This window comes from Sus scrofa, chromosome 15 (assembly GCF_054392235.1).
Source record: "Sus scrofa isolate SSC_HxYL_T2T_F1_AM1 chromosome 15, Sscrofa_HxYL_maternal_Yorkshire_Landrace_v2.0, whole genome shotgun sequence".
Taxonomy (NCBI): domain Eukaryota; kingdom Metazoa; phylum Chordata; class Mammalia; order Artiodactyla; family Suidae; genus Sus; species Sus scrofa.
The window spans coordinates 142,033,693-142,046,330 of record NC_139397.1 but is presented as its reverse complement, the minus strand read 5'-3'; the positions used below and the strand labels follow the sequence as shown (position 1 = coordinate 142,046,330).

The 12,638-nt window shown below is 38.6% G+C and overlaps 1 long non-coding RNA gene across 1 annotated transcript in view; it reads left to right on the top strand.

Moving 5' to 3' along the window:
- The first annotated feature begins 284 nt into the window (after positions 1 to 284).
- Positions 285 to 12,638, top strand: part of LOC146396167 (uncharacterized) — a 91,427-nt gene continuing 79,073 nt past the window's right edge. The window contains exons 1-6 of the long non-coding RNA XR_014829449.1: positions 285 to 355; positions 2,189 to 3,168; positions 3,323 to 3,462; positions 4,404 to 4,561; positions 7,767 to 7,846; positions 8,605 to 8,714. This is a non-coding gene — a long non-coding RNA (uncharacterized LOC146396167). The remainder of the gene's footprint in view (positions 356 to 2,188; positions 3,169 to 3,322; positions 3,463 to 4,403; positions 4,562 to 7,766; positions 7,847 to 8,604; positions 8,715 to 12,638) is intronic.

Genomic DNA, 12,638 nt, shown 5'->3' with positions numbered 1-12,638 from the left:
CCCAAATACATATGAAAAGCAGCAGAGGCAAAGCCTTCTTTTAAGTACGATTATCCTGGGCTCCTTGCTATAGCTGGTCATCCCAGCCCCCACACTTCCGTAAGGACAGAACTACTGCCTATCTCTTTTCTGTTGAAACTCCATTCAATTTCAGAAAACAGATCAAATATCACTTCCGTCTCCACACATCCTTGTTTCATAAGAGAATCACTGCTCTTCAGTATTCCAAGAGGTTTTCGTATGTAAATTCTAAGCGTTTTTGCAATGTTCTGCTTTGTTATATAATTACATGTGTAGGTCTGTCTTGCTGTCTTGCGACATCACCTTATTCATCTCTGTACCCAAATTTTACCTGGTAAGTTGAGGTTTTTAATCCTTGTTTTATGGAATTGAATTGAAATATGTGTCTGATTACAATCAATTATTTTTAAAGGGAAGACAGTTTTTTTTGTTTTGTTTTGTTTTTTTTAATGATGGAGAAGGACATTTTTGCAGCCAAAAAAAAAAAAAAATTATAGGACAGTTGAAAATGCACACTATGAAGACTGCTGCCTTTAGGAATAATACTGAATCAAGTAGAGCTCTACTCTTTGTGTCTGAGCTAAGCTCAGCTAAAACTTTCTTTCATGCAGAGGAGAGAGACCGACTCAATGAATAATGTTTTGTGACTATAGTCTGTGAGAAGCATTCCAAAAGTACGCAGTAATCTTGGGTCTGCCTATAAACTGGCTTTGCTCTGGCTAGGCAGCTTCCATCCTATGACAAATAAAATACTTGCTACCAGGAGCGATGGTCCAATTTACAATCGTCACCTAAGTAAAGCTAGTGCTTAAAATAAAGAATTCTAAGCTAGTGCTTAAAATAAAGAATTCTAAGCTAGTGCTTACATGAGGTTTATGTTTCCTGCCAATCTTCTGCCTTTAAAAGGTATAATTTTTATTTATATGGTCTGAGACCTAGAAGGATTGAGTACTTTAAGCTGATTATTGCCAATGTAATGTCGGATGGGTGCCATGCTTTTTCTTTTGCAATGGGGTACAATTTGAAATAGGTATCAATTTTCAGGTGTCAAATGAATTCTCAATCTGTATGAATATCATAAAATCTGAATATCAACTAAAATTTATAGCTTTATAATGTTGCCAACAGCCTTCAAGGGTTGTGCATTTCAGGATTTTTTTTTTCTTTCTACCCAAAATGTTGCATGCCTGTGAGCAAATTGATACTTGGCTGAAGACTTGATGAGAGTAAGTAATACTGAAAAGTGCTAAGAATACTTGAAAGGTGCCCATGCTTTAATGGCTATTTGATCCCATTCTTCTTACCACCAGACAGAACACAGAGCAAATGATATAATGGCTATCAAATGCAGATTCATAATTCACCACAGTTAGGAAGACTTACAATGGCGCATTTTCAAACCCGGTGAAGATGCCCAAACAGATAAACATCTCATTCAGTAGAGTCAGTGCTAATAGAGCTGAATGTTTTCTTCAGCATATTCAGTGAAACAGAGTAAGGACCAAGGTCCAATTATTCTTTATGGTGATAAAGGTGGGTCAAAAATGCAAAGGAGAACATGAATCATTTCTGCGTTCTAAAGAGTTTGTGTGTGTGTGTGTGTGTGTGTGTGTGTGTGTGTGTGTGTGTGTGTGTATGAGAGAAAGAGAGAGAGATTGAGAAAGAGGGGTGATGCTAGGGAAAAAAAATCTATCTTTAGATATTAAAATGGTTTAAATTTCCTCAAGTGTTACACAAGGGGAAAAGTGTCATTGGAAAAACAATACCTCTCTGTGTTAGGGGTTATGATAATGTATTTCAATGAATGAGTTCCTTGTCATTAATGCTTTAAGCAAACTATTAAGCAAAAATGTAATACAATGGAATCATTTAACAATGAAATTTGCTTATATTGGTTTAAAATAGAAAATGACAATAAATATTTGAGACGTTTAAAAAAAAAACAGTTCATTGAGAGTTTTCCATGAATAAATGAGTTTTTTCTTCACATGTCTAAATTCACTGCCAAAATATTTGGGACTGGACACCTGGGGCATTTGCTTCCTTCTTAGGCACAGGCCTCCTTCTCATTTCACCTACCGTTGACCCAATCGATTCCATCTGTTACGGTCAGAACCCACATGTGGCCACATTCAAAAGAGAAAAAACTTGGCATTGGTGTCCACAGGTTCACTTCCTGCTCCATTGACCCTGCTCGGTGGTGGTGCCCCTGTGAAGCGCCATTCTTTCAAGGAGTGCATGCATGCCTGACTCCCTTCCTCCATCATTTTTCACCAAGCTTGAGGAGGGTAAGTAATACACTTATCAGAAAGTGTAAAACACGTGTTCAGTCATTTAGAGCTTACTGTGTATTTTATTTTACAGATACTTTTCCAAGGTCTTTGTGTTTTATCCAGCTTCTGATTGAAGCATGAATGACCCGGCCTCCTATTATGAGACTTCTGGGCACCACTGTGCAGGCCCCTTCCTGGCCTTCAGAAATCATACCAGACATGCCTATCCTGACTCCCAGTCTTTCTGTGGACTTTCAGGGCAAGGTGACCTTGGACTATTGTCTCCTTTGACTTTTGGCCTTTCTAAATTTCTTCAGTTAATTTTGATAGATTCTCTGTGGTCTGTACATTATATAAAAATATATGCATAACTATTTATAGCTATATGTATATATATATATTTGCAAAGAGGGGAATCTTCTGATTTTTCCTGGAAACAATCTCCCTTTTGATTCTATTCGTTCCTAATATTCAAAGTTAGCTCTGTGCTATGAGACTAAACCAACCATTAGATCCAGTGTGGACCTGATTACAGGGTCTTTTCTCCTGTTTTTTAAAAAATATTTGCACAGAATTTTTATGAGCTTCACCTCTGTTACTATTGGGCATGGGATTCTGCTGAAGCCACAGTTATTTTGCAAGTCAGCGAGGACTTCCCCAGCCCTGGGTTGGAGCTGCACTGATAACTTTGCTCTAAATTCTCTCTTTAATGGAAAAAAACATGGATGGAAGGCAGAGGAGCATAAATCTTGCAAGTTGCTTTTCCGAGACCAGCCAGAACTAGCCCTAAATGAAGACAGTGTATGCTGCTGGCGGCTGTATTCTCCTCATTCTGATTTCAACAAGTAGTCGCCAGCCAGAGGAGCATTAGAAGGTAAAAGGGGATCAACTAGTTGTTAATCCAGTTGTGACTTTGGTTTTGGGTTCCTTTCTTCAAAAGGCCAAGCCGCGTGTTGTTCTGTGATTGAGTGCCTTTGTCCTGACAGAGCTTCTCGTTTTGTACCTTTCACCATTGTTTTTGGCCACAGACCAAGCCTCACATCTTCTGGTCATAGAATTCCTTTCTGCAGGCTCCACTGCAGGCTGAGGCCCCCCGCGTAACCTGAGACGCCTCGATTTCCCTGAAGACAGCACATTAAAGAGGTCTGTTGGCCAGCTGCAGGAACAGGTGTTTTTCTCCTTTCATTCACCCCCGCCCCCCCATTTATTTGTCTGCAGAATTCCTCTTCCGGGCTTGTTCACAAATGCTGAAGGAATCGGGCAGATTGGCCAGGCGGTAGAGCCTGGGATTACAATGCTTCACCTGCTCCATAGCGGAGCCCAGTAAACAATGCTTCCAGATGCAGCGCACCGTGGTTCTGCTGTTAGCTGGCCCCTTGCTAATGAGCAAGAGGGGACACAGGGCACCTCGGAGGCCCCACCAAGCCGTGTGTTTACCGACTCAGATTCCATCTCGGCTCTTTGGAGAAGGCTGACTCACGCTGCTTTCTGAGAAACTGGAGAAGTAGAGTAAACGCTATGATTATTGTCATTTTTTTTTTTTTTTTTAAATCCACAGAGCAGGGCCATGAAAACCTGAGCTGCTTTAGTCCTATCACATTTAATATTGGTAGGACTAATCCAGATCAATTTTTTATAGCTCTAGATGCAGAGGGTAAAATATCATAGTGTGTACTGCCGATTCTGCGGTTACTTCAAATTTGTCCTCAGAGAGTGTTACGACTTTCTTCCAAGAAGGCGCTTGCAGGCCGAGAGTGGGGTGTGGAGAGGTGGCCTTTCTAGAGTGGATCATCATGATCTATTATTCCCTCTTCCGATATGGGAAGATCTAAGTTGCAGGAGTTTGTTTCTCTTCCCTATCCGAAACTTGGCGGTGAAAATCCATCTTCCAGTGACCTCAGCACGTATTCACAAGCCACACCCATTTACAACCCTCTGGGCCTTCTCTCAGAGGTTTGGGTCACTCTGTGTTTTCTCTTCTGTAGGATTTGGGGTGAAGAGGCATGTTTTTCAGAATTAAAGTAAAGCCCTTTTAATAGAAATGCATATTACAAATCCTTAGCATAAGATGTTGCTCTTTTTATACAAGCTCTTCTGCATTCTTCTCAGGCTATTGTTTCCACCTCTGGATTTCTCCTGAACATCGTACTTCACTTCCAATAATCTACTAAAGAGGCTGAGATTTCTCTTCCGTACTCCATACTCCTAAAATTAAGAGAAGGAAACTCCAAGGGTTCAATTTCAATTAAAATATTCAAAAGACCAAAGTAAGTAATGTAAGTAAACACTATGCATCAGTGAAACTACAAGATGAACAGGCTGAGTGAGAGGTAATGTCATTCCTTCCTGAAGTTCAAAATCATCTCTTTTAAGATGTTTGAATGGGACATGGGACACATGGGAGGGAGTATCTCTTTCCCTGTCTTCCATAATTCCTGGATGCTGGTCCTTAAGGAAAGGAGAACATTCTTCATTTAAATGCCCTCAGGCTGTTGGCCTCATTGGACTTTTAGGCAGGAAATCAAATAAGCCTGGCTGGTAGCAAGACTTCATAAGTGGCCTCCTGCTATAACGTTACTTGCAGCCTTTTGAAAACACCCGTGTCTCTCCTATGTTTGTAGACCACACAGGCTGTCACAAAGTGCCCTGTGTTCCAACCCCAAATATTGCTAGGCATTTTTTGAGCATTCTGAGTTCTGCTGGGCCTTTGTGCTTTTGCATATGCCATTTCCTCTGCCTGGGCTGCTCTCTCATGTTCTTTTTTCCTTTTCTCACTTGGTTACTTCCTACTTTTCTTATAGCCCTAAAATCAAACCTGTTTTTCTTTGAGAAAACTTCCGAACATTTCCTAAGCAGAGCTCTCTATTGGTCTCTCCCCCCACCTCAGTTTGTCATGTAGCAGATGATATTTCTGACCCTGATCTAGACCCTGAGTTCCTTGAGGGTAAAAACTGTACCTTATTCATCGTTGTGACCTAACGTCTTTCTTTACACCCTTCACTCCTGACTCTTCTCCCGTACTGCTGCCTGGCAGAATCCCACATACACAGTAGGTACTTAATTAATATTGATTAAATTAACGAGTGAACATAGCCAGTCTATGTGAACATAATTGGACTTGAAAAGTTTGGAGGGAGGAAGGCAGCCTCTAAATCTGGAAAGGGAACTTGAAGAAGGGAAGCTTATAACTTCAGCTGCTCATTTTCTAGGACTTGGCACCAACTGGGTAAAATGAACTAAGTCATGCATTTCACCTATCTTTTTCCTTTCCATCTATTTATAGCTACTCTGTTCAGGTACATGATAAGCCAGGTGATGTGAGAAATTCGCAATATACCATCCTTCTCTCCCAAATAACTGTGAGCATGGTCCATTTTATCTAGTTTCATATTTACAATTATTAAAAGAAAGGCAGATATTAGCATTAAAATAAAATCAGGATTGGCATTCCTGTTGTGGCTCAGCAGATTAAGAACCCAACTAGTACCCATGAGGATGTGGGTTCAATTCCCGGCCTCTCTCAGCGGTTTAAAGATCTTTGCCAGGAGCTGAGGTCGCAGATGCAGCTCAGATCCAGTGTTGCTATGGCTGTGGTGTGGGCTGGGGAACTTCCATATGCTTCAGATGCAGCCATAAAAAGAAAAATTAAAATAAAATAAAATCAAGATTAACATACCTGTATATCATATATAAATACCAAACAATACTTTTTTTTTTTTTTTGCTGTGTAGAAGGTAGTTATTTCTTATCCCATGATCTTCTTATGCTGATCAATAGATTCAATAGATCATCTTTTTTCTTTCTTTCTGTTGATGTCACTGAGCTATGGACAAAAAGTTCCAAGCAAGTTCTGAGAACTCTTAAAAACCCTCAGAACATCCATGTAATGGGAATGCTATCAAACCCTAGTTTCATAGTGGAAAAAAACAGAGATTCAGAGAGGTCAATTAACTTGCTCAAAGAGCACACAGCTGGTAAATGACAAAAGTAGAAATCAAGCCCATTCAGGCTGGGTCCAAAATCTCATCATGATAAACTGTTTCTTCTTCATAAGTTAACTCTAATGTTGTATGAAGGAAAAATTAGTTCAGGGAACAAAACTAAACAGCTCACTTAAAGAGCCCCTTCTACGTGTCTCATAAAAGAATAAAGAGAATAGAAAAATAATCATTGTACTTGTAGTTCCAGATGCTGGTAAACTTTTCAATACTCATGCAATTTGTACCTCAGACTAAATAACTGAATATTTCCTGAAGCAAGGAATTAGTTATGTAACTTGGCAATAATCTGACTACGTGACCCATGGGGAAAACCATGGCGTATGACCTAACTGCCAGAAAGTTTTAAGATATAGAGTGAAACTATTTTTATTGTTGTTTTATCCTTCCTGCGTGGAAAAAAAAAAATGTTTCAAGCTATTTATAAACCGTGTTTTCCCTCAAGAGCGGAGATCACAAAGATAAATGCTAGCTGCCAGAAAAGCCACAAAGGAAGGTGATGTTCTTTATTATGGCATCTGAGAAGAAAAGCTCTCAGGTTGAAACCTAATAATCTCCAATTTCTGATTCCAAGTCTACTGAGATGTTCAAACTTGAGTGTGGTCCTTGGTAAAGTACTGATTTCTGAAAGGTAGCTCTGTCTTGCGGAGGATCTGAAATGAGATCTAGCAGAAATTTCATTCCAGTTGAATGAAAAACACAAAAGGAAGGGTTCTATGGAGCTCGAAGTCTGCCAGTGAAAGATTTACTCCATGTGTGAAAGACTGGAGTGTCTTTCCCATAGCTGATTTATGAATTGCTTTATTAAGAAAGTCTTACGTGGTTAATATTTCAGTACCTGCTTGAATATAGTTATAAATTCCTAAGTAGAGAACCCATAAATTGAATATGAATGTGCACTCCAAATTACCTGTCAAAAAATAAATTTGTGTTTATCTATCTACCTAATTATTTCCTAAGAAACAGTATTATACCTAATTTGAATAGAATGCTGTTTCTATTTCAAAATTTAGATATTTCTAAAGATGATTAAGTATTAATTTACAGGGGAATTATTATACTTCGTTTTGGAATAAACCTGTCTAAATCTATGTCATGAAATGTACCCCTTTCAGACAGGATTACTTTAGTGATACCCTCTCATTTTATGAGATTTCATGTGTCATCACATAACTGGATATGTTACTCTCCGTACATAGCCTAATTTCCCACAGTCATAACTCTTAAACATTTTTCAGATTTTTTTTTCAGTAGGACAAATTTGGTAAGGTTATCAAATTATTTGACTGATAGACAAAATTTTATCTGAACTGTATCTCTTTTCAAAAAAAAAAATCAGTGATGAAAGATGTCTATTATATAACTCCTCTTGGATGGATCCCTCCCCTGTTAACCAACTCAGATTTTCAGGAAGCTTGAATTCCTCCAATTCCATTTTAATGCCTTTTTTTTTTTTTTCCTCATTCTGTTTCAGTGGCAATGAAGAACAGCTGGCCACCATCCTCTGTGATAATAACCCTCCATATAGTCGGAACTAGAGTGGTTTTGGACATGGTACTTACAAGGCATCTCCTTGCAAATGATGTAACCTATTTGGTATTTCACCCTGCAAATAGCTAAAGATTCCTTATAGCCAAGTCGTCCAATGACTCTCAAATTTTAGCTCTGTGTAGTATAATGCAAGCATTTTCTGCCTCATCTATTCAGGAATGGCTTTTGAGAAGTTTTCACAAGAAAATTTATTGTGTTTCATTTATGACATACAATGTAAGGAGAATGGAATGCTTTTCTGTTAGGATTTGCATTGATAATGAAAGGTTACCATAGTGCTGGTCTGCTTTTACCAAATTTGCCAAATTCTGAAGGGGATGCCAATTAGAAGGCTATAATGCTTTTCACTGCAACAGACTGAGACCACTACCTGGTGGTGGGGACCCATCACTGTTGGCTGGACCCAACTTCTAATTGGGAAGAAGGCAAATGCTAGATTGTACAGTGTTTATGAAGTGATACCAACCATTTCAAGTCATAGCCACACCCCAAGAAGGCTGAGGAAGTGATTCAGTCTTTCTTAAGTCATCTTTTCTATTAGTAGCAGGGGAGCCAAAAGTCTGAAAACACTCACATTTTGCTCTCTTTAGGAAAAAACAACATTGATTTTAGAGGCTTTTGTTATGGAGGCCAGGGGGATTTTTCCCACTGCAGCTCAAAAGAAGCTGGGTTTGGATTGGAAAGCCAGACATTTCTTGGCTTGAGTTTCTCACTTGAATGGGATTTGAGTGTGCCCCCTCCTCACCTCTCCAACCCCTCAGCCGCTAGAAGCCCCACCTCCTCCCTTGGACCATATGGGGAAGCTGGCTCAGTGGCTGTTATTCTACCGCCTCCAAGTTCACGCAGCTGTTCATCCCTGCTTGATGTACCGGTAATTACAGCAATGTGCTCTTCTTTTTCCAATCGTGTAACTTTTTCTAATAGAAATTGATTTGTTTTTTAGCAATTTCCATGCCTTTTGTTTCTTAATAAGAAAGGGTGTCTTGTGGCATTGAGGGATTCCATTTTCTGTTAAAAAACAAACAAACAAAACACCCCACAAAATTTCTATATCAGTTCCCAGCTCCATAGGAGGGTTCACTGGACAAGCCAAAATTGAGGAAGGGACTTAAGTGGGTGTAACTAACTTGATATGAATAGGTCAGTTGGGAAACAAAGCAAGTTCATAGCCCTCTGCACATGGAGGTGGTGAAAGAGCATTTTTTAAAAATGTGAAACTGGGAAAAATGAAAAAATACAAATTGACCTCTGCTTTCATGATCCAAATTCAATACACTCTCAAAGGATTTTTAAAACAAATATTTGAAGAGTTCTTCACTTATATCTTGGTTCTATTTTTTGGAGCATGCAAATTTTTTTGCTTTGATATTTGGGATTGGGTGGGGGACTCCAGCAATAGGAAGGAATGCATCCTTCCCTTTAGCTACGCCAAGCTCAGAGGCATAGATCAAACATCTGTTTGCTCACACTGTCATTTCATCTGTGGATAAAATAGATCAGCCCAGGAATCTCCACCCTTGTATCTCCCTACATGGCACTGGGAATCACCCCCGCCAACACACACACACTAATCATTAAAATTAAAAATAAAATGTTTAAAGCAATACTTTTTTCAACCCCTTAGAATATTTCATTTGGGGGCACTTATTTTTAAAAATTTGTTAAGCAGCAGTTGTAGCAGAAAATGCCAAGATAAATCCCTGTGTGTGGATAGAAATCTGAGTTCTCCACAACACACAGAGCTGATTAGATCAGTAGTGTTGATCTAATCTACTGATGAGATAACTGGTGATCTACAGATTCATTTTACTGAATAGTAGGAATGAATGTTTCCTTTATATGAAACTTTCAAAATTTTCATATAAAGTAGTAGCAAAATGAATATTTCCTTTATGCAAAAATTCAAAATTTGATGAAGTTGAGAGGATGACAGATTGTGATTGCAAATTGGATATGCCTCATTTGATGTTTGAAAGATTCATAATTTAAGGTTTAGCTAAAGTTATAAAATATATATTCTGAGCCCCAAAACTTTGAGTGCTAAAATGTATCTATATCTTCTTAAGGACGTTAATTTTATTACTTGAGTATTACCTTTATGCTAATAATGACTAGTAACACTAGAATTGCCAGAAATCATCTATCTTCTCCTATACTCTTTCCCATCCCCTAACTCCTTACAAAATCTTTAGTTTTTTCTTAAATTCTTTTTCAGAAATTTTAATACATCAAAGTGAGAAAATGTGAAATATTCAAATTAAAATTTAGAACTAAATAATTTCTAAATGTGTAGTAAATTTGGCAAAACCGTTGCTTTCCTCAAAAACCACAGCAGCAGCATGGCAGCATTTTTCTTCCTCTGAAGTCTTTGGTTAGAAGCTCCACATGTGACAAACGACAGTGAGAAAGATCTGTGCTTCATTCCTAATAAATACAGCACCTGAGACTAGATCTGATTTCACCCTGTGGGAAATCATGCTTTCTTATTTTACGGAAAGCAAACATGTTAGGTTGTGTATTTAAGCAAGCTTTGAGAATTAGGGTCTTCTAGAATGTGTAGCATGACTCTAATCCAGGAGTCTATCCTAGCTCAAATTCTATTTCTTTGGCTGAGTACATGAGTATCTTCAAGGAGAATTGTTTTTAAAGCTTTATGTCATTTTGATATACATTAGACCATCAAAGCTGTACATGTGATCTGATGAATGTCAAAATAAGCAGTTATAGGGAATTCCCGTTACTGCTCAGTGGTTAACAAATCTGACTAGGAACCATGAGTTTGCAGGTTTGATCCCTGGCCTCGCTCAGTGGGTTAAGGGTCCAGTGTTGCCACGAGCTGTGGTGTAGGTTGCAGACGCAGCTCAGATCCTGTGTTGCTGTGGCCGGCTACTACAGCTTCCATTAGACCCCTAGCCTGGGAATCTACATATGCCACAGGAGCGGCCCTAGAAATGGCAAAAAGACAGAAAAAAAATTAAAAATAAAAATAAGCAGTTATATGATAATCACTGCTCACACTTACCATACTCGTTCATTCAGCAAATACTTAGTTAATTTTATTTTTTTCTAGCTGTATTAAGGAATAATTGACAAATAAAATGCTATGTATTTAAAGTGTATACTCATTTAATTAGCAAGTACTTATTTAATTATATTTTTTCCAGCTTTATTGAGGAATATTTGAGTTCTGTATATTTAAATTGTACAACACGATGGTTTGATATTCATCTACATTGTAAAATGATTACCACTACCAGATTAATTAATGCATTATTTTTTTAAAAAGTTACCTTTCATGGAGTTCCCATCATTGGCTCAGTGGAAACAAATCTGGCTAACATCCATGAGGACATAGGTTTGATCCCTGGCCTTGCTCAGTGGGTTGAGGATCCGGTGTTGCTGTGGGCTGTGGTGTGCATTGCAGACCTGGGTTGGATCTGGTGTTGCTGTGGCTATGGTGTAGGCCTGCAGCTATGGCTCCATTTCCACCCCTAGCCTGGAAACCTACATATGCTGAGGTTTGCGGGCCTAAAAAGACAAAAAAAAAAAAAGTTACCTTTCATGTGTGTGATAAGAATGCTTAAGATTACTGTTTCAGAAAATTCCAAGTATGCAATAGAGTATTATTGACCAGTCACCATGCAGTCACAGTTTGAGTTTGAAATCTCAGAACGTATTCATCTTATAACTGAAAATTTGTGTTCTTTGACCAGCGTCTCCCCACTTTCTCCATACATACATTGCCTCCCCACCCCAGCCCTAGAAACCACCATTTTACTCTTTTGTGTGAGTTTGATGGATGGATGGATGGATGGATGGATTAGTTTCTACATGCAAATGAGATCATATAACATTTGTCTGCCTCCACCTTAGGTGTCCTCCAGGTTCATACTGCTGTTACAGATGGAAGGATTTCCTTTTCCATGGCTAAATAATATTCTATGTATGTATGTGTCTTTCGCATCCTTATCCACTAATCCATTGATAGACACTTAGGTTATTTGTTTATCTTGGCCATTAGAAGTTCAGATATCTAACACCAGTACAGATATCTAGGATAAACATGAGTACAGATATCTCTGAGATACTGATTTCATTTCTTTTGGATAGATGCCCAGAAGTGAGATTGCTGGATTATATCGCAGTTTATTTTTATTTTTTTGAGGAGCCTAACTACTGTTTTCCATAGTGGTGATACAAATTTATCTTCTCCCCAACAGCACACAAGAATTCCTTTTTCTCCCACATCCTTGCCAGCACTTTCTATCTGTTGTCATTTTGATACTAGCCATTCTACCAGGTGTGACAGGATAGCTCACTGTGGTTTTGATTTGAGTGTCTCTGATACTAGTGATGCTGAGTACTTTCCATGTGCCTATGGGCCATTTGTATCTCTTTGGAAAAATGCCTTTGCAGCCCCTTTGCCCATTTTAAAGACAATTTTTTTTCTATTGTGTTTTATGAATTCCTCGTATATTTAGATATTAACCCCTTACCAGGTATATGGCTTGTAGATATTTTCTCTCATTCTCTAGGTTGTCTTTCATTTTGTTGACTCTTTCCTTTGCTTACTGAATATCTGGTGTGTGCTAGGCATTTGTTAGGGACCAAGTATTCAATAGTGAACAAAACCAATGAAAATCTCTGCCTCATGAAGGTTATCAGTTTGGAGTTTAGTAAGAGGATAGAGACAAGCAAAATATACCAGTAAGACAATAAAAAAGGGAAAATTTGGAGTTCTCTGGTGGCCTACTGATTAAGGATCCAGGGTTGTCACTGCTTTGGGTCAGGTTCA